The sequence below is a fragment of the Notamacropus eugenii genome, chromosome 1 (assembly GCF_028372415.1).
Source record: "Notamacropus eugenii isolate mMacEug1 chromosome 1, mMacEug1.pri_v2, whole genome shotgun sequence".
In the NCBI taxonomy this organism is placed as follows: Eukaryota; Metazoa; Chordata; class Mammalia; order Diprotodontia; family Macropodidae; genus Notamacropus; species Notamacropus eugenii.
In genome coordinates this window covers 711,404,937-711,426,772 of record NC_092872.1, presented here as the reverse complement: position 1 = coordinate 711,426,772, position 21,836 = coordinate 711,404,937, and the positions used below count along the sequence as shown (strand labels likewise).

At 37.1% G+C, this 21,836-nt stretch overlaps 1 long non-coding RNA gene across 3 annotated transcripts in view; it reads right to left on the bottom strand.

Moving 5' to 3' along the window:
- The window catches only part of LOC140521449 (uncharacterized), a 251,463-nt gene that overhangs the window by 54,178 nt on the left and 175,449 nt on the right, over window positions 1-21,836 (bottom strand). For 2 of the 3 annotated variants that reach the window (XR_011972940.1, XR_011972942.1), the window contains one exon: window positions 7,223-7,298. This is a non-coding gene — a long non-coding RNA (uncharacterized lncRNA). Of the gene's footprint in view, window positions 1-3,630; window positions 4,182-7,222; window positions 7,299-21,836 lie in introns of those variants that run through there. The other variant, XR_011972941.1, reaches the window with a different exon arrangement.

Here is a 21,836-nt window from a genome sequence, read left to right as displayed (position 1 = left end):
ATTCTAGTTTAGGAGCATAGAATCCTGGATTTAGAGCTAGAAAGAACCTTAGAGCCTTTCTATTCCAGTTCCTTCATTTTCCAGATAGAGAAATGGAGGTTTAAAGAAGGTGCCTTGCTGAGAGTCACATGGTGTCAGAATCAGGATCTGAAGCCAGGGCTTCCTGACTCCAATTCCCATGACCTCTTCATGAGGCCATGCTGTCTCACTGATGCCTGTCAATGTGTGTCTCAAAATACAGAACTTGAACTTAAGAAAATATTCCAGATATATTCAGATGCACACAAAGCACAATGATGATCAATCACTCTCTTGGCCAAATGTTTTACTTCTATTAACAGAGCCGGGAACTCTTTTTAGTAATCACATACACCCTCCATGTCTCCTGACTTAGAGCTAACTACAAGCATAGGTTTTTTCTGATGAACTGCTATGCCCCCCCCTTCATTGTGTATTTGAGGAAGGGATTTCTTAAACCTAAAGGAAAGCCATTGTCCCAGTTTACACTTCATTTTGCTCTGTGGTTCCCATCATTTGAGGCTGATGGGATATTTCTGGACTTGGCATTTGTTGTCCAGAATCCTCTACCCTGAAGATGCTCCTCACATTCCATGTCTTTTCTTCCTCGTCAAATATTCCTGGCATTATTTCTGTCATTTATTCTTTGCTCACTTCACTACCCATCCTGAATTATCCTCAACTGTGTTTGGGCTGTAGCTTTCAAACAGAACATAAACTCCTGAATGACATGAATAGTTTTGTTTGAATCTTTGTATGCTTAGCAGCTAGGTGGCATAGTGGAAAGAGTGTTGGCCCTGGGGTTCAGAGGCTCTGAGTTCAAATCCAGCCTCAGCTACTTACTAGCTGTGTGAACCTGGGCAAGTCATTTCACCCTACTTGCCTCAGTTTCCTCATCTGTCAAATTAACTGGAGAAGGGAATGACAAACCACTCCAGTATCTTCACCAAGAAAACCCCAAATAGGGTAATGAAGAATCAGAAACAACTGAACAACGATGCACTTAGCACGTATGGACAGCGCTTTGCTCAGAGGAGGCACTTCATAAAAATTTGTTGAATTGAACCCAAAGTATTGGTTATCACTCCCAGATGTGTCATCTGATAATCTAATCAGCTTGTCAAAATGGCATCATCTGTGTCTGATAAAAATGATGAACAGTACAGTGCTAAGAAGATTACTTCCAGGTTGCAAATTCATTTGACAGAATGAGAATCTAGCCCATCTTGAACACTTTATCATAAAAAGATATGAGCTAGGTCTGGAATTATTCATTATTAGTGAACCTGTGTTAGATTCTAGTGACCACAGTTTCTCTTTCTAAATGCTTACAGTCAGTCTAACAATTCATTCTAGATTTTTGCTTGGAATCAATGTTAACTTAACATCTTCATTCAGTCTTCTAGCAACAAACACCATTCTTCACAATTCTTCCAAAATCACTGATAATTCAGCGATCACACTTTTCACTTCTTTCTTGGATGAAATTCTGGGGGATAATTTTGCAGAAGATCTGAATTAGTAATGTGGAAATCTCTTCACCATAACTGAGGGCAAAAAAAATTTACAAACTGCTGATCTAAACTATTGAAGTATGCGGTCAAGGAAATCAATGCAGTTTCTTTTTTTTATATATGTGGACTTAAAACCCAATCAAAATAGACCATTAGTCTTTAAATAATGTTGAATTTGCTTGGAGATACATTGATAATCTTTTGTTTTATCTTTGGGAGGTAAAAGAGACTTCAATCAAGGTAGTTGCTAACAAGCCTCTTCTATACGTATCCATCTAGATTCCTTCCTTCTATCTCTTTTTTCTTCTTCTCTCATCTTCCTTCTCAGTTCATAACTCACACTTCTATCTGATGTCAGAAATGGAGGTAATCTGGCTCTACCTCAAATTTATTTTTGTTTCTTATGTTGTTATGGTCTATAAATCTCCTTTACCGTGATTATAAAAGTTGTTGTTGTTCAAAACTCTTCGTGACCCCATTTTGGGGTTTTCTTGGCAAAGATACTGGAGTGATTTGTCATTTCCTTCTCCAGCTAAATTTACAGATGAGGAACTGAGGCAAAGAGGGTTAAGTGAGTCATGCAGGGTCACACAGCTAGTAAGTATCTGAGGCCAGATTTGAATTCAGGAAGATGTCTTCCTGACTCCAGGCCTTGTGCTCTATCCACTGTGTCACCTAGTTGCCCAAATGACAAAAGCATATTTGTATCATTATGAGGTCTCCATTATCACCAAACCAAAATGTGTACTCATGATGTAGTGGTAAGAATAGTAAAATAGGAATAAAGGCTTAGTTTCTAGCCCTAGTTAACTAGATGTATGACTTTAGGCAAGTCACCTTAACTTACTTGAACTTAAATAAAAAATGAAGACTTTGGACTAAATGATTTCTAAGGTACCTTTCAACTCTAAAATTTTACAATATCCCTATTTTTTGTCAACAGTTGTAATTCTCATCCTGTAATCACATCTTTCATCACATCTCAAATATTTAGTATAAAAAAAATGCCACTGCTCATGTTTTTATCCAGCGTTTTTAAAGAGGAACCATTTGACCATATTAAATCCTCATTTGTTGTATACTATATAGGCCCAAACTAAACTTCCTCCTAGTAATTGTAACAATTGCAAACAACATACATCAAATCCTTACTGTGTGCAAAGCTGTACAGTGAATACATCTGTTGGACAGGAGGAAAGACTCTCTAATCCAGCATAAATCTCATGAAGTTCAGGGATTTTATGGACAGTGAATTGGTTTACCTCATATGATAATATTTGAGAATTTAAGAATCAATATGTCCCATATTCTGTTCTGATAACTTCAATTGCTACAGAACTTAACACAGTATTCCAGTGTAAAATGCTACCTTTAGTAGGAGAGTATCTCTTAGCAGGAGAGCAGCTAGGTAGTACAGTGGTTAGAGAGCCAGACTCAGGGAGACCTGAGCTCAAATTCACTTACAATTGTATGACCCTGGGCAAGTGGCTTCACCTGGCTTGCCTCAGTTTCCTCACCTGTCAAATGAGCTAGAGAAAGAAAAGGCAAAGTACTGGAGGATCTTTGTCAAGAAAACCCAAAATGAAGTCATGGTGAGTTGAATGCTACTGAAAAATAACTGGCCAACAATAATCACAACAACAATCTTAGTAGTTAGCTAGGTGGTGTAGTGGATAAAGTATTAGACCTGGAGGTAGGAAGATATGAGTTCAAATCCTGCCTTAGATACTTAATAGCTATGTGAACCTGAGCAACTCCTTTAACTAATATTTGCTTCAGTCTCCTTAACTTACCTCCCAGGAGTGTTGTGAGCCTAAAATGAGATCATATTTGTAAAGCACTTTGTAAACCTTAACATACCATGTAAATGAACTATTGTTATTCTCTGCATTTAGCACTGGTTTCAGTTTTGAGACAATGAATCAGCAGCAGCATTAGTCCTTTGCTATATTCATCCAAGCCTTGTGGAAACTGATACATCTTAAGCCTGTCCCATTTATGAGCTACCATGGCCAAGAAAGGTGGGACAGTGTCTAGAATGATAAGCATGTAGCAATCAGATGGACCGAGGAAGGTCTTATATTTACATGGCATGTTGTCAGATATGGAATTTTTTATTGTTTATTTATTAAGGTTTACATCTGTCTTGTTAAGTTTACATCTTTCTTGTTAAGTTTATATCTGTCTTGTTACAGAAGGCGATATGATAGGCTCACATCATGGATAGTTATGTTAAGCTTAACAGACTGGATTTCAAACTGAAAGTTATAAAGGACTCGACTATAGCTGGTTTTCAAGTCAGGGACAGTTTCAGGATTGTGTAATAGAAGACAAAAAAAGGGAGTCATTTCTTTAAAAGATATGGAAAGTAGGTTCTTGGAGTAATATCTAAACTTTCAACTAGCTGGTTATTCCCCTTGGTAGCTCTTAATTAAGACAAAGGAGCACAGAGAACCTGTTAACACAATATTACACAACAGAACACAGCCCCAAGCAAGTTGCAATGCAGATAGGTAACAGACCAGAGCTGTCAACAGCTACAAGAGTTTTACATTTTGGACTTGCCGCCTTCACTTCCCATTTCTTGATATTTACTGGCGAATTTTCCTTAGAGACAGGACATTGACGTCTCTCCAGAATACCTAAAATCTGATGAATTAATCCCAAAAATTAGATTAGGGTCCCAAAATTTAATTTTTCAGATCTCATGAGTAATAAAATTAAAATATATACATATTTTCTGTATTAAAGACAATATACTCATCAGTTTATTAGATCTCCATATAAAAAACAACAACTCTTAAGCTTTTCACAGAATGCTAGAATATGAGAATGAGAACGGACCTTAGCATCCACCCAACCTAACTCCACTAAAACATATACTAATGGAATCCCTATGATAACATCCCTGATCCCTGGTTCTCCAGATTTTGCTCAAAGACCTCCAAGAAGGGAAAGACAGCCTATCCCACTTTTGGAGAACTCTACTCATCAGGAAGCTACTCCCGACTTAAGCCTTACCTGCCTCCTTGTAATTTCCCCTCGTTGTCCCTAGCTCTACCATCTGAGCCAAATAGGACAAATCTAATTCCTTCTCCATGTGGTGGACCTTCAGATCCTTGAAGACAGCTACCTTGTCATCCTTGAGTCTTCTCTTCTGCCAACTAAACATGCTAGGTCCTTCAATCGGTTCCTCTATGAGATGGACTCAATGCCCTTTATCATTTTGGTTTCCCTTTTCTGGGCACATCACTATCCTTGGTAAACCAGAAGCCCGGAACTGAACACAATTGTTTGCCCATTAGTTGCCTTAGATTAGAAACTTCAAGAAAGCATGGTTGGTAAAGTTTGCTTGGCTTAATATCCAAGGCACATAAAAATGAAGACTTTTGATGGCATGACTGTTCATGGCCTTAAGGCATGATCAATGAAATAACCAAACAGCAGTTTATGTCTTTATACACAAAGGTCTCTCCTAAGATCTATAACATTTCTGTCTTTAGTTTATGCCTGTTTTTCTTGCAAGGAAATTATTTGAAATAATTTCCTTTATTTTTGTTTTAAATATTAAGGTGCAATTTGTAAAAATTAAACAAATAGAATAAAACTTGCAATAAAATTATATATATATATATAAACATAAATACATAATGACAATAACTATGTGCATTTGTTGACTGCGGTCAAACTTTGAATAGAAATATAAGTTCTCAGTGTTTGTAAAGCTTTTAAGATCTTCTTAGTAAGCCTGACTTGAAAACACTTAGAAAAAGGCCCTGATTTCTATAGCTAGCATGTGGCAGAAGAAAGAAGGGAAAATCAGGAGAATAGGAAAAAAAAAAGATAGTTACTTGCAGTTGGGAATACGTAAAGAAAAAGAGAAAAGAGGAAGGACTGTGAAGGAAAGAAGCTAATTAAGAAAATGAAGTACCTTTTTTTGAAGTAAGCTAAAACATTGTGAGGAGTCAAGGTGGGCTTCTTTTAGAACGGGGTTGCCAAATTTGGGATTTGAAATTTTAAAAATGTTAAAATATGTTAAAATAAATATTATTATGTTAAAAATAAATGTCCAAATAAATACATAAATAGCTCGTTAAAATCAAAACAAAACAGAAAGAATAAGTCAGTTAAATGCCATTTGGTACAGAAGAAAGGGTCATCCATGCAAGAGGGAGTCCAATGGCCTGGGTTCCAGTTCTAATTCCATTCCTACTTAGATGTGGGGTGACTTGAGTTCTGAAATTCAGGTTCCTCATTTCATTTTTAAAAAGGGAATATACTTTCCTCTTTTCTTCACAGGATTCTTGCAAGAATCAAATGAGACAGAGCAAATGAAATGACTTTATAGATTGTAAAGAATCATTCAAAAAGGAGGTATTTTAATATTATTATTATTTATTGTTGTTGTCGGTATTATTTCATAAGGAAAAAAGGAGAGAGCTTTGCCAGAAGGGGAAAATGTTAGAATTGGTTTTATTTTAGTCTTTTCTTATCAGGAAAAAAAATAGAATCACCTTTTCCATCTAAATGTGAAATATGGATGAAGGGAAGGAGATTGTGTTTTTCTCCTTGGGTAGTGAAAAAAAAGCAGTAAAGCTTTGTCAGTTTGGCCCAAAGAAACATAAGGAAATCACACTAAAAATCTTTCCCTTAAATTGGAGACGAGAGGAAGAAAGGAAGTGGCTCCACTTGTTTGTGTTTAGAAAGGGCAGATGATCAGATAGAGACAACTTTTATATATATACACACATATGTACATGCATATTCATACACACATACATACACACATATATACACACACGTACACATATATACACACACATATATACATACACATGCACACAAACACACATATTTAGGCAGTGAAGAATTGATGTTTCATGAAAGAAGGGGAAATGGCATGTCTTCAGAGGCAGAGGATGATTAGTATTGACCGTGATCCTCTAGTCTTTTGGGAGAACTTATAAAGGGCTGGAAGACTACTTCCCCCCAGCAACTTAAATCCCCTGCCTCCATTGCTAAGACAGGTTCAGATGCCAAGCCCTGAATTTTGCAACCTGCTGAGGAGCGCCCTCTAGTGCTTCCTTGCATTCCTAATGCAGCCCAACAGTGATGTTTTCACGAACAATTTTATTCGCACCAATGCTCAGGCCTTCCCCTGCACCTTATTCCCATTTGGACTGAATTCAAAAGATTTTATAAATGCAGAAAGAAAGTTTATGCTTTTGAAAATCTGCATGATTGGTGATGCTATCCAAATAAATCCATCATGATTATATTAAAATACATAGTTATAAATTTTTTTGGATGGATAGGATCCATTTTTTAATTTTAATTTTTACTTTTTAGTATATTTAACTTTTCCATTTATTCAAAGATAAGTCTTATAAGATGAATGATTTTCAAGTAATTTGGGGTCTTCCTTTCAGTTTTTTAAATAAAACTCTCCCAAAACAACCAGACAATATTTTGTCAAGATAATTAAATAGTCCAAAGATTTGGTTTTCTCTTCTGCTTACTACCCTCTTTTCTCAACCATTACCTGCTCACATTGGAAGAATGCTAAGAAATTTAGAAGTTTAATCATGTTGCAACTCTAACTGTTGCGTTGGGTGACCTTACTGAGTTATCAAGAGCTGGAAAAACATTGCGTTGAAAACAAAGAAACAAACCATAACCAGATTACTTACCTGTGCTGTCTATGCTCGTAAAAATACTGTAAGGCACCTGTTTCTTCTTCTATAAAGCCAAACATATTGTTGAATTCTAGAAAAATAACATGCAAGAGATAGTATTACATCAATAATATAGGACCAGAGGATCAGAGATTGAGAGTTGGGAGGGCTGTCCAAATCACCTCCTTGAATTATTTTTACACATTCACAAAGACCCTAAATTGATTGATGGAAAATCAGTGTTTTTATTGTACTGGTAACAGTATGTCACATAGCATGGAAACTGTGAAAACCAACAATCAATCACTTTATCCTTGGCCTAAATAAGGCTCAGAAATGGTGCCTGTAAGAGAGTATACATTTGAACACAAACAAAAATCGGTAGGAAGATGGGGAGTACAATAACTTGAGAATGGACATGTGTTTCTTGATTACTCACTCACTAGTGAAAATGAGTCTCAAATAGTCATTTGACTCCTGAAATTTTATAGAATAGGTATTCAAGCACAACTTCTGGGCAACCTTTTAGAGATGAGGAAATTGAATGAATGACAGAGCAAAGACTAGGTCCCATAGGCTTTCTATCTATTGTTCAAGTCCATTGTTGAGCTCTGCGGACTCTTCAAAATGAGTGTGAAGGTGAGCAAATGGAAAGGTGCATGAGAATATGCTTTGCCACATTACAATGTGTTCTGATACAGTCCACTATGTTTGTGAGATAAAAATTTAAGGAAACATGGTCATAATGATAATTGTTTCAATAATAACTAGCTTTTACATAATGCTAAACCACTAGATATCCATCCTTGGGATGGCATAAAAAAGAAAATCTCACATTATCAAATTTTGTACTATCTCGGCCTACACAGTAGTGGGACTCCAATGAAAAAAAGGATAGTCTTAAAAGTGGAAAATCTGGGTTCTATCTCTATGGCCAATTTATTAATCGACCTTCACAAAGTTAGTGTCTGGCATATCGTACATAGGTGCTTATTAAATGCTTATTGAGTAACTCTCAGCTTCTCTATCAACCAAGGGCAATAACTCTTCCCCCCAAAACCTCACAGAATTGTTGATAATGGAAGGATTAGTATGATAATGTGTGGAGCTTATATAAATTGTATTGGGTCAGAAGCACATTGGAAAAAAGAACATGATCTTTGGCAATTCAGCAAAGGCTTATTATGTAAAAGCCTTATTTAGAGAGGATAAGGAAAGAGTTAGGAAGATTCAGCCCAAAATGTTTCCTGAAGTTTTTATTTCCTTTCACATCTTTTCAGTATTAGAGTCCTTTCAAAGAAACATTTCCAGTACTTCCTACACATTTCATTATTTCATAGGATCATAGATTGGAAGGAGGCTTAGAGGTCACCAAGTCAGTACCCTCATTTTACAGATAAGGAAACTGAGGTTTAGAGAGATAAGTGGCTTGCCTAGATTCATACAGCCAGGGTCTGATGAAGGATTTGAACTCAGGTCTTCTGAACTGTAAGTCTAGTGTTCTCTCAGCTGTGAAATCCCAGCTAAAATTTATCCTTTCTTCTGCCTTTCTCTTCTCATGTGGTCTTCAGATCCCAGACCCTTCTTTTATCGTTGAGACTGACTTGTAGTTATGCATTTCTCATTTGGAATGTAGCCAATGACTATAACAAATCAGTCATCTCTTTTGCTATATATTGATTTCCTAGGTCTCCTTGAAATTAGCATAAAAACAAATTTTGCCCCAAATTTTTAAATTATGAAACAAAAAACCAAGTTATTTTAATGGATGAACATGGAAATTGGCCTGTCCCAATTATTTTCTGAACCACAACATAAATAAAAGAGCAAGTTTGTTTTTTAGTTTTTATTTTCATATTTGATAGTTATAATAAGAAAAGTAAATATATAATACATTCATAATATATTATATATAATGCATAATATATTATATATAATGCATAATAACATATATAATATATGACATATTGTATAATATATATTTATAACATAGTATACATAATATACATAATATAATAAAAGTAAATATATAAATACGTACCCACACACATATATGCTTAGGGACAGCTAGTTGATGCAATAGATAGAAGGCACGGAGTCAGGAAGACTCATTTTCCTGAGTTCAAATCTGGCCTCAGACACTTATTAGCTGTGTGACCCTGGGCAAGTCACTTAACTCTGTTTGCTTCAATTTCCTCATCTGTAAAATGAGCTGAAGAAGGAAGTAGAAAACCACTCCGGTATCTTTACAAAGAAAACTCCAAGTGGGGTAATGAAGAGTCAGAAATGACTGAAAAACAACATATATAAGCTTACATGTACATATCTAAAAATTATTTATGGTTACTGAGATTTTTTTCACATTCATCATCTCGTTTGTTTTTTACAACTCTGTGACATACTAAGTGTACTTATGGTTATTTCCATTTCACAGATGAGGATTAGGGCATTGGAGTGACTTGTCCAAAGTCATACAGTTAAGAAGTAGAGACAAGTTGGGCTGCAAATCTGACTAAATTCAGCACTCTGTCCAACGTACCAGGTTGGATGCTGGTGCTCATTCACTTTGCTGTACCCTTGGGATGGTTAACTACTCCTTACCACCAGAACAAAGGCAATGCAAACATATGGCATTAGTACCTTAATACATCTAATCTATGCTAGTACAACATAGCTAAAGACAAGCCAAACAATGATCATTTATTGTTCATTATTATTCAGAAAGATTCTGAAAGGCTCAAATAGAAATCGGGAGCTTGCTCTTCTTTTCATTAGTTTTTTTTAAAATAAATGATCTTTAAAAAGTGGTAACATTTCAATTTATTAGAGAAGTTTAGCCTTTAAGTTAGAGAGATTATAAACTGAATTTTTTTATCTATATTCTTTGATTCCTTCTCTCATAAATAGCTTTGTTTTCAGTAGTACTGTTCAGGATCTCTCAGTAGCAACACAGCTAACAAAAGATCTTGGTATATGTAGCACTGTGTTCTAACTGCATGTGGACATTCATATCTGTCTTACTTCTTAGAAGGGCATGTGTGAAGGAGGCAGGTCCTATGTCCTTTGCTCTTCATTTTAAATTGAATACATACTTATACATATACATACACACATACATACATGCATACATGTTGTGTGTATAAAATGATTTGGCTCAAGTGAGTTCAAAGCCTTCCAGAGAGCTGAAAAAGACAGTCAAATTCTTGGCACTGATTTTTGTTTTAGCAATCCTTTTCCTATAAACCATACCTATCTGATTTTCTCAGAGCATTTTAGGTAATGAGGAGAGCAGAAGTTGTTTAAATCTAATGTAAGAAAATGAATAATATTTTCATGAATGGAATGTTTCAAAATAACATTTAAAAAAAGATACTGAGGAAAATTCAATTAAAAAGGAAAGGAAAAGAAGAAACATTATAATTGTCCCCATCATCATCATTATTAGCAGTAAGTGAGCACCCCATCATGCTTGCTACTCTACTTGGCATTATATATATGTATAAATCCGTATGTGCTTCTCTTACCTAAAGTATCACCTAGACTCCTTCATGATATATGCTGTGAGATGACATGGCTTATTAGAAAATAAATACAAAGCCTCAAAATCAAATTTCGACTCCTTTATCATAGGATGCATGTTACTGATCACACCCCTCCAATTCCTGCATGGTACCCATTTCTTTAACACCTCTCTGCCTATGGCGAAACCACATTTCAACACTCCCAACGTCAAGAGTCGGCTAGCTTATATTTTCTTGGCATAAGAGAAGGAAAGCAATTCTGGTTTCTTAAAAGGATGAAAAAGAAATCTAGTAAGACTGAGAATAGCTATTTCCACATTCTATAATAACTGCAGTTCAGTCATTCTAAAGTCAATGTTGTATATTCTTTCATTTGTGTGCTATATAAGAGACTCACTGGGTGAATAGTGTACTTCTGTCATAAAAAATGAGCAAATCTCTGCTCGGATCAGCTAATGTAGGGTTTGATTTTGAAAAAAATCTGCCAGCACAAGCATATGTCTTTTATATGTTCTATGCAATTCTATATATTATTTATATACATACCTACAAATAAAACGCATGCTTCATAGTGCATGCACACACACACACACGCACACACACACACACACACACACACGCATGGGACACCTTCTACCCAGCACTATGGCTTGTACATGCAAACTCTCCCATCACGCACTTGTAAAGAAATACAAATCTGTCTAAATATCATGTAAGTAGTCATACAATACATTCTGCTTTGCCAATTGTTGACACTGCCCCTCATACATTCACATACACACACCTTCATTTCTATAAAGCCAAATTCATCTAATGCTGCCCAGCCTGAGCTGGTATTTCTACATCTCTTCCTCCTTTAAATGTGACTAGCTATTTACACCCTAACCATTCAGCTTCAGAGCTGATTTAGCATTTTTATTGGAATGTGAAAGCTCTTAAAAGAAGAAAAAAAAATCTAATCAGGCAGAAGAGATAGAAAACTTGCTGAATTTTCTCTCCCCCCCTGAACCCCCCTGAATCCTATCAAAAGCACATCTTCCATTCATTGCTTCCCGGTGTCATTATGACAAGCGGCTACAAATCAATACCAGAAGGAAAGGCAGGACCAACCCGCACTCACCAAGTGATAAAGATTCACTCTCAGCCCCGATTTGCTAATAGCCCATAATAGCAGCCATTGGCGCCCCGCATTAAATCATACATTTCACTCTGCGTTTATTATGGGATTTTTAAAACTCCTCACCAAATTGGATTTTCTCGATGGTCTCTAATTTCCACATTTATCATTTAAAATTAAACTCCTCTGTGGAAAGGGGGAGTAGGAAAGGAGGGGGAGGTAGAGAGAAGCCAGGCAGTTCTGTATTTTTCCTTCTTCCTTTTTTTATGAAAACCCATAAATAATACCAGGTATCGTAGCCATCAGCAGTGGTGTTTTATATAAAAAAAATGCTAGAAGTCAGGCTGAAATAGCCTGGGGATTCAACTCACCTGCGTGAGCTAGGCTATGAATGAAGGAAGCAATCTGAAGGGGAAGAACCCCAAAGCAGATTTTAAACAAGGGAAATTTGGGCAAACAAAATATTCAGCAACCTGGCACTAAAGGTAAAATTGCTTAAGGACCAGAAAAATCAATTAGTTACATGTATGCAAATGGCACAGAAAGCTACAGAGGAGAGGAGTAGTCTGCAAGAATGGATCTCTGTCTTCTTAAAAAAAAGATCTAGTTTCAAATCTTAGTGCTAAGAGAAAAGTCAAACTGTTCCTTGATCACGACTATGCAGTGGCTTGGCTTACCTCTACATTTTCTTGGTTTCAAAGTTCTTTTAAAAATCCATGGAGTTCTGGCTAGATGCCTGCCTTCTCTCCACTGCTGCATCATCCTTGGTATCTGTTACAATTCTTCCATACTAGAGCTCCCAGACATAGTTACTAGAAGCCCTGAGAGCTCCAGTCACTGTCAGCTTAAGCCACACAGATTATATGCTTTAAAGAAGACTTGTCCTTATTCTATAGCTTTTGAATTCATAAGTAATAAAAATAAGAAACTTTTCGAATTGCAGCCTAAAATTCCTCAAGGCCAGTTATCCTGGACTCAGTAAGGCCTAGTCATAGTCTGGGTATCACTTGGTGGTATACTCCAATGCACTCCTCTAAATACACCCCCACTTCAGTAACTTATGGAGTTTTGACAGCTAAGTCAGCCAAGGATCGGCTCCATCAGGTTCTAGAGACTTTAAAGGCAATAGGTACAGTAAATGATCCCATGCCAATCAACTGAGCCCTGTCCTGGCTACGTTTAGAGGGTTTCTTTGCAAGAAGGCTGGTCCCCAGGTGATGATGCTCCCCAACTTGAAAAGGTTTGCAATCTGCTTTGGCAGGAGAAGCATATACTAAGGAAATCCTGGATTTTTGAAGTTTAAATGGAAGGATACTGGAGCACAGCCAATCATCTTAGCTTCATGGAAACCTGAATCTGTAGCAAAGGATCAGTGAAATACAGAATGTCATCTTGAGGTTTTTTGGGGAGGGGGTGTTTTAGGACTAAGGCATGTCAATTTAATTTTCCTTACAATACAAGGAAACTATTTTAAAAACCAACTTTGTGAAGAAGAGTTCAGAATCCCAACCATTTTATTACAATTTATTTTATCTTCACAGGCTTTTTTTCCCTCCTTGGTATTTATTTTTTTCTCCTTGACAGAGTTATAAAATTCCCCTTTATCCTTGGGCTTTTTGTTTTCTTTTGGCCTGCCATTAACTGATTTTTTTCCTTTTCTGTCATTTTTTTTCCTATAGGACAACTAATGCTACATAACCGTCTCTGTTTCCTTCCCACCATTCTCCCTATCTAATAGTCTCTCTCTTCCTTCCTCCCTCACATCTTTAAAAAGTCCCTTGTGAGGCCACATGAGCTGCTTTTCATAATTTGCATATTTCCTTCTCAGTGGAATTTAAGACATTGTGCTTTAATTACAATAATTCAGAAACCCCCCACTCCTATGGATTTTAATTCTTCCCACTACACCATGTTTATTAGGTTTCAAACCCCCTTTTCCCCAAAACACACATGCACAAACATCCCTGAGCGCCTTCTTCTTGCATCTCTTTCTCTTGAATTTAATAGCTCAGAGTAATTTTACAGGTTTCTTTTTGCTGTTCTAAATGTTCTAAAACAAAAGAGAATAAATCAATAGTTATTAAACACCTACTATGTATACTCCCTACACCAGGCACCAGGGAGGCAGAGGACACAGAAAAAGCAGAACGTGGCATGCACCCTCAAGAAACACATAGTCTAGTAAGTGAAATAAGCAGAGGCTGGTGATGGAATATTTTTTTGATCAGATTCTCTTCCTTCAGTTCTATGAAGCTGTCGTAAATTAGAAACATATCCAACGTATTCTATTTCATCATATTTTTCACTCAACATCTCCAAAGAAATTCTAGTCTGAAGCTTCTTCATGGCATGAAGATGACCTTGAGTTGTCAAAGACTAAGGAAGGGCAGGAAGGTCCTACCATGCTGGAAGGGCTCAAGGACAGGCTCAGTAAAAGCCTATGTGTTGGTTGTCAAAGGACCAGCCTTGGTTATATCTGGAGAGGCTCACAACTAGATTGGCTAAATGACTAATGAATTGAGGGCAGGATGGGGCACAGCAACCCATCCAAGGCATTAAAGGGCTGGGATAAATATTGGGAAGTGCATATATACTGGTGGCAAAAATCACAGTTGAAGAATTCCCATGTTTCCTGCAAAAGATGCTATGATAATTGATGTTTCCTAAATATTTGGCTTATTTTAATTTTGTGTTCTTCTAAGGCACATCAAAGATTTTCCATTCCATTCCTTTCTAAATTATCTTTGTGAGAGTAATTTGGGAGATACTATCTATAAATGGGTAGTCTGTACCTTTTTCCTAAAGCAGGAAAACTGATTGGAGATGTTGCTTTAATGTGATATTGATAAAGACTTTCTTATATGTTAATTTCTGATTGGGGGATAGGGGCAAAATCCTTACAGCCCAGGTCCAAATGCAAGGAGGCAACTCTTTGCTATAGGTCTATAACATCCTTTGCCCACCTTATCACATGATGAAGCTGTAGAAGACTGCACAAATGTGTGTGTGTGTGTGTCTATGTGTGTGTGTGTGTGTGTGTGTGTGTGTGTGTGTGTGTGTTAGATGGTTTCTCTGAGGAAAAGGGTTAGTGCTTCATTCAATTTCACTGAAAAAGCCATGGGCTAACTACAGAAAAAAACCAAAAACATGAGCTAACTCTATATGAATGACAGCCATACTTTCTTCCCTGAATTTCAAGGTCTGTCATTACTCTGCTACCAGCCACGTTCACTTTTTCCATTTCCTCTTAATTCTTGAACTCTGCTTAGGCACATCAAAACTTGGCTCACCTAATTTTTCTTCTCTCCCTCAGATCTACATTCGTATATTCTCTACCTTGTTCCCCGTTTATGTGACTATAAATACTAAAAAAAATGTATCTACTTCAGGTCTCTTCTCAAAACTCTAGTCTTTTATGAAGTCTCTAAACTTCAGTCCCCTAGACTGAAGTGGATAAAAGCTAGATTTGAAGAACCAAGAAAAATGACTCGTTAAAACTAATCATACTGTCAGGCATTTCCATGGATTTTTCTCCCTGGTCTTATGAAGATGTCCATTGACAAGGCACTGTAATTTTTCTGTTTACGGAACATACTGACACAGTGGGCTAGTCAATAAGTATTTACTAATACAAGCCATAAAATTAACACAGAAGAAACTAGACTCAAAAGGGATCAGGCTAGAAGTAAGAGTTAAAAAAACAATTGAAAAGAAATCATAATATAGTATTTTTTTCAGCTACAGATGTACAATCCTTTAACATGAAAGTAATAGACACAGAAGCTCTAAAAGAATTCAAATATTGTTTTAATCCATATGCAAAAGTACTTACCACTGTGATAATTAGAGTCTAAGTACCACACATTATTTGCTAACCACTTTACTAAATTGAATTGCAACTGTAAGATGTCCATTCAGATTCATTTCTAAATGTATAGAGGGATGGGATAGAGGCAAACAGCACCTGGCGCTGAGGCTCCCCTTCCCCCCTTCTCCATAAGAGCTTTAGGCATGCACTCTTAGTGGACACCACATGATGGTCTCCTTTTCTCTTACTCCTTTAGAATGTGAAGCATCCGGTGGTTTATTGATTCATATAACCATACTCTGCCACTGATGTTTATCACTTGTATCTCTCCTCTTGTATCTTCATACCTCTTGAGGGGTATGAAAGCTGGAAAACTGTGACACAATGGCCCCAAATTGGATGACTCAGTTTAAATACCCAGCAGTAAAAAGTGTCTTGAACAACCACTAGAAACACTTTTGTTTCAAATGCAACTCATCTTTCAAAGCCGGTTTAATCCAGTACAGCTCAACAAGCCAAAAAGAGTTGAGAGGAAGATATTTCCAGAACAGAACATAGTACAGAACAGAAGTCTTCCATGACATGATAATAAACCTCATTATTTGTCCTTTACCCACACTATGTGACTTTATTCAATCCTACGACTATCTACTATTTCTAACATCCCAACTCTCCATTCTAATCTACTCATAATACTCCTTCATAGTTCTTTCTTCCACATCTTTCTCTAGAGCAGTTACATTAATTTTCCCCTTTCTCTACAAAACTCAAGTTTCTTAGTCTCTTTCCAAGTTAGCTATTACTTTAAATTGTTACATTTTGCTTTGTTACATATTGACTTCATTTCATTACTGATTATTGTCTCCAACAAGCTCCTCAATCTCATATCCTTCAACCTGGCCAAAGTCAAACGTATCCATCATTCTACCTCTAACTTTCTACCTTCTAACTTGCACATAACTTGCCCAGAGTCCTTGAGTGCTTCATTAATTTTATCCAGAATTTCTAAGCACCAAGAAATATATCCTCATTAAGACTGAATGAAGGAAACTTGTCACAGGTTGGCTGGGGAATGAGGATTTTTTTGGCCACAGCAAGTCTGAAGGACCATCTTTTAGGTTATGGGAAAGTAATGATCCACCCTCATGGTGGAAGTATCCACATTGATAAAAGTTATGAATTTTGGAAGCACCGAAGCAAAACCAATATATTTGTCATTATTTATATATTAATATTTATGTCATTATTTCTCAGAACACTGCTTTAGGTTGGCCCTGTAATCTCACTCATTTTGTGGAAGAGAAACTGATCAAGAAAACGTTCAAGGGTGGCAATTCAGAAGCTGAATTAGGAACAGGGACCACTAGGTCCAGCTATCTGCTTATACAATTCTATTATTTTTTTCTATGGTTCCTTACAGTTCCTTCCAAGACAATGATAATTCCCAAGGAGTGCCTAATTTTTTAAAAAAATTTCTATGTATAGTCACATCATGTTACCTAATTTTGTTTTAAATAACTTTCACTGTTTGTGGCAATTATACAGAGAGGAAAAAAAAGTATAATGTTTAAGGACTAAGTGTTATTACAAGTGATCTTGCTTTTCAAGGTAAAAACACCTGTGTCACACACGTCTGTCTGGGCTGTGAACTTCAATGAAGAGAGTGCTTCTAGGTGTAAGGCAGGGTAGAGATAAAAGGAATTGCTAGGAGAACCGGCCCTTCAAGGAGGATCTCTGCAAACTTACCTCCCCCTTTTTGAAATAACTCTTTGGAGTACTACAGGTCACACATCCTTTTTTTTTGAGTTTCTAGTTTGCCCTTTGACTCAGGGACACGATCAATTGAAGTAAAGACCTCACTTCTCCTTCCCATAAGCAGATGAAAGGACAAAAATATTAGAATAACATGGCATCTTGAGAAAAGGAGAAGAGTTAGATAGGGAGAGAGAAGAAAAAGTCAGTAAGGGAGGGCAGCACCTCAAATCCAAGGCTTTCAGTGAAATTACTCATACGCCAGTTACACGTGCACAAACTGATTACACACACTTCTATTTTCTATCAAGGCAGACTTTGAGCATTTGTATAGCTCTTCCTTCTTGTAGAGTTTCTCTGTTGGTCTTTGTGTCCTTTGGTTCTGAGAATTTACAGGAAAAATGAGATTGGCAAAACATCACCTGACAATCACCAAAACCCCAATTCTTTGGTATTTCTCTCAAGTCACCAGGGACTTGCTGACCCTTCTCCTGGCTTTGAATCCTCATCCACACATTACCTATTGGGAGAAAATGTTGACTATTCTTTTTTGGTTTTGCTATTTTGTTTTGTTTCTCTCAGAGCGGTACCCAGAGGGAAGATGTCTACTGGGATCCTCTTCTCCCAGCTGAGGGTATACTGCATTTCTTGACCCATCCATTTCTTCCTATAGCCACAAAAAAGAAGCACCAGGCTTAAAAAGAAGTTTTTAGGGCTGAGATCTCACCTGACTTACTCCCAATCAGTTAAACTTTTTGTAAGATAGTAAAGTTAGGGGAGAGAAGGAAAGCTGTGACTCGTAATGAATTCCTCATCTATAAAACGAGAAGTCTGGATTGGATGAGCTCTATAGCTTTGCCCCAACTACCTATGATCCATGAATGCTGGATATTTTTTATTATTGTTATTAATGAATGATATAGGTGGGTGGCTGTCAGCATGTCAGCTGGACATCAGTCACAAAAATAAGAAGATACCCACAAGCCAAATGTCCCCCCAAAAATCAGATATTCTAATAATTAATAACTTTAATAATTCTTGTCCTGTTTTCCATTACCTTTGGTTTGATTTTTATAGTTTTATGTTTGTAAGTGAAAAAACGTATTTGATCACAAACATCTCTACAAAAAAAAATTCTCTTCATTCTTTTACGGGTAGCAAGAGGAAAGTGTAATCAAAATAAGGGAGAAGGGAGTAGTAGACATATGTAGACACATTAACAGTTTTATAGGGTAGGGGAATTTCTCACAGGCCAGTAGTTTTTAGAACTTATTGGAAATAGTAAATACTACCCATGCTAATGTCTTATGTTCTTTACTGACTTTTTAATTAAAAGGTTCTTACTTACTGCAGAAAGAAAGATGTAGAGTAGTCCCTTTTTAGAATGGTCAGTAAGGGGAATTGTAAAGTATAGAGGTTAATGTCTCCTACTTTCAGATATGGTGGTTCAAATTTAGATGATGTCATAATGGAAATAAACTTAGTGGTCTCAACCTATTTCCTAGTAAATGTTTTTCTGTGTTCTAAAGCTATTGTACGGTTAGGTCTCACTATCAGTAGGCATGGTGAGCCAGGACCACGGTACATTAGTGAAGTGGAGGGGAGTGGTATCCAGTCAGTAAAGTGTGGTAGGTTAGGAATGAGATCCAATTTAGGGGAAATCACTCAAATGATCCTCGTCTGAATTATCCCTGGCTTCTCCGAGGCTCACAATTTTCTCTTTGTAAGAGTGAGACTAAAATGTAACAAATTTTCCCCAAAATGTTGAAAAACAAAGTGGTCAGCTGGTGTATAAGCTAAGTAAGTCAAGAAAGAATCGAAGTCAGAATTTGTGCGATTTCAGAGCTGCCCAAGAGAATGAAATGCCCAAGTCATCCTACACAGACTTCAGCTCTCCTCTTGCCCATAAAGGGAAGAGGTTTTTTATTACAATATCTTCCATCTGCTAGTTTTGGAATTATAAGCCAGTTTACTCTTCTTTCTTTTCTCATATTCTCCCCTTATTCTATGCTCCCCTTCCCTTGATTACATAGTTCTGAGTGCTATGAAATTGACGAATTTCACATGTTGCTTTACCACCAAAGTCTCAGAAAAGTAAAGCATAAAATGATTATGCTGTTACAGGTATGTTTCCTTCCTACTTTGTCAGACCCATTACTTTTTTTCCTTTAGAATTTACATTCCAGAAGATTCAGAAAGCCTGAGCTTTCTAAGGAAGGAAATGATTCTTTGTGCTCATGAGATGATAGAAGGAATTTCAGAGGTGCCACCAAAAAGAATACCTTGTTAGTGGCCTCACAAAGAAAGAGACATTCAATATGGCCTCATAAAAATCATTGAGATTTGACTGAATGTCACCCATTTGGAGAACAGAATGATCCCTGAACACATACCCCCTATTAAAGAGAAGAAACAGATTATGTAGACGGGGAGAAAATATGGCATCATGCAGCAAGAAGATATTCATTCACTTGCAAGCAAATTCACAAATTCAAGGAAAATGGGGAGGAAGAAGTACGGAAGCATGGCAGAGACCATCCGGGGAAAAGGTCAGAGGAAGTAACAGAATTGAAAATGGTGTTCAGTCAATTTTCAGTAGTGTCTGACTTTTCATAATCCCATTTGAGGTTTTCTTGGCAGAGATACTGGAGTGGTTGGCCATTTTTTTCTCCAGTTCATTTGACAGATGAGGAGACTGAGGCAAACAGTGTGAAGTGACTTGCCCTGAGTCAAATAGCTAGGAAGTGTCTGAGGCTGGATTTGAACTCACAAAGATGGATCTTCCTCATTCCAGGTCTGGCACTCTATCCACTATACCACCTAGCTGCCTGTTATACGTAGTAGGCCCTTAGAGAGAGTGAAACAATTAGATAACTAGTTCTGGTTGTCCAAAACTGGCACAGAAACAGGACTGAGTTGTGATGAGGGACTTCAGATCTATAGGCATATTCTGAAGATCTCGGTGTTAAATGTGGGGCACCCTGATTAATTATTCACAACTTGTTGAAGATTTCATCTTTCAGAAGCTGGAAGACGGATACTACAATTCTGGTTCTAATTCTGACCAATAAGAAATTAACTGGCTGGACAGGTAAGTGGTAGAGTGGGTAGAACGCTGGGCCTGGAGTCAGGAAGACATCACTAGCTGTATATCTTTCTGCAAGTCACGTAGCTCTGTCTCCCTCAGTTTCCTCATCTGTCAAATGAAGTGGAGAAGGAATGGCAAACCACTCCAGCATCTCTGCCAGGAGAACACCAAATATGGTCAAAAAGAGTCAGACATGAGCCAAACAACTGAAAAACAACAACAAAGAAGGAAAGAGGACAGGAAATGCCATAGGCAGTGATCAGATCACCTCAGAGGGGGCACCATTGATGTCCTACCATTATATGTCAGGAGAGGAACATTCAAAGAGTTCAGAGATGGGGTAGGTAGGAAGGTGAGATTCTATCCCTAAGATGTTAAAATGGATGTTGGCAAAAGGGGGACGGGATGCTCTCAGAGAAAAAGTTCAGGTGATATAGTCACAATTGATAGCAAAGAGGAGACAATAGGTATGTGTATATGTGTGTGTGGCTGGGTGTGGGGGTTAACTGTTTAAATTTAGAGAAACATATAGAAAGATATAGCTGAAAAGAGAGCTCATCAATGAATTCAGATTTTAAAAGGGTTTAACAGGAGATGGATGGGAAAGCAAATAATGGTGTATAAAAAAGACTGGCAAGAAGCTGTAAAAAAGAGTGTCAGGGGGGCTAAAAGCCCAGTATGAGCTGAGGCTTATGGTAAGTGTGAAAGACAACAAAAAGACTTCTTAAAAGTTATGTTTAGCACAAAAGAAATATCAAGGAAGGGAAAGAAATTCTGGTTGGTATAGATGAGAATGTGTTAACACATGACAGAAAGAAGACAAAACTACTCAAACTATTCTGTTTTTTTTTTCCCTTACCAATAAAAATAATCATCAGAATGGGAAGAATTGAATGCAAATAATATATAAAGATTAATAAGAGGCATAAGGAGGTGGTAAGAGAGTATCAGGCTACTCTCAAAAAACTTCAGGTCACATGGCCTGGAATGGCTTCATCCCAGAACAATGAAATAACTTGTGGATGTGGTTGCTGAATGTCTCTTAGTGACCTTTGAGGAGTCAGTCATGGCAAATAGCAGAAGTGTGGTCATAAGGAAACTAGGCAAATGCAATCCATGTTTTCACAGGTAGATGTAACTAAAAATCAATGAGCTGAAAATCACATCCCAGTAAAATTTTAGAGCAGATCGTGAAGTAGGCAATTTGTGATCACTAAGAAAAGAAAGGAGTGATCACTAGGAGTCAGAATCGGTTCATCATTTTTTTTAAAGGCAGCTTCATTTCCAGGCAGGATCACTAAGTGGGACTTTAGCTGAGAAGGGAGCCAGGAAACCCAGGAAAT